Source organism: Microtus ochrogaster, unplaced genomic scaffold (assembly GCF_000317375.1).
Source record: "Microtus ochrogaster isolate Prairie Vole_2 unplaced genomic scaffold, MicOch1.0 UNK98, whole genome shotgun sequence".
Classification (NCBI taxonomy): domain Eukaryota; kingdom Metazoa; phylum Chordata; class Mammalia; order Rodentia; family Cricetidae; genus Microtus; species Microtus ochrogaster.
This window is the reverse complement of record NW_004949196.1, coordinates 101,090-102,236: the sequence shown is the minus strand read 5'-3', so window position 1 is coordinate 102,236 and position 1,147 is coordinate 101,090.

The window sequence follows — 1,147 nt, the reverse complement described above, 5'->3', positions numbered from 1 at the left end:
CTTGTAGACCAGGCTGGCCTCAAACTCACAGAGATCCACCTGCCTCTGCCTCCCGAGTGCTGGGATTAAAGGCGTGCGCCACCACCGCCTGGCTCACCACTCCCCTTTCTGAGTCAGGCCTCCGCATCCTTCCCTTTCTTTTCACATCCCATCAGTAAACTTCCAACGTTTATTTATTTATTGTACATTGTGGTTCCCACTGCCGCTAAGCTACAACCATAACCAAATAGTTCTTTTAAGATTTCAGTTTTCAGCTGGGCGGTGGTGGTGCGTGTCTTTAATCCCAGCACTCTGGAGGCAGAGACAGAGGCAGGCGGATCTCTGTGAGTTCGAGGCCAGCCTGGTTTACAGAGTGAGTTCCAGGACAGTCACTAAAGCTACAGAGAAACCCTGTCTCGAATAAACAATAAATAAATATTTTAGTTTTCAAAATACGGCCGAGCGGCCAAGCCTCATAAGCAATGGCATGGCTCCTGGGCACCTTAGTTTTTGTTTTCTGTTTATCAAAGGGATAAACAGATACAAATGAGATACAAATGGATCTCGAGAGTTCGAGGCCAGCCTGGTCTAAAGTGAGTGCCAGTACAGCCAAGGCTACACAGAGAAACCCCGTCTTGAAAAGTCTAAGAATAAGTAAATAGCGGGTCAGTGGCTGGAAGTGACTTGTCCAGTTCAGACAACAGTCAGCCCAGAATCGGAAGGCAGCTGACACACGGGGCCTCGCGTCAGGTGACAGCTGATCCAGGGAAGTGCTTCCGTAGGGCTTGGGCCTCCATTCTGCCCACGGATTTCCTGCTGGAACCGGATTGAAAAGCCACCCACGGAGGTTGCCTAGCACAAACCAGGCTTCAGGCCACCAGTCAGGTGTCTGGGCTGCAGAGAGTCAATCACCATAAAATCTGAGAGCATTTTGCTCATTGGTTGTAAAATGGGGCCGGCAGGAAAAGTGAAACATTATCAGCTTTCAGATGGTTGTTCCTGAAGAATCTAGAACACTTCCCCACTGCTGCCTTCTTACACAGCCATCGTCACGCTCGGGCTTCTAAGTGGCAGGCGTTATAACACTGCTAACCTGTACAGTTTTGAAATAATCACGCTGGTAACCTGAGACTGGCCGTGACTGGACAATCTACACAACCAACCCACA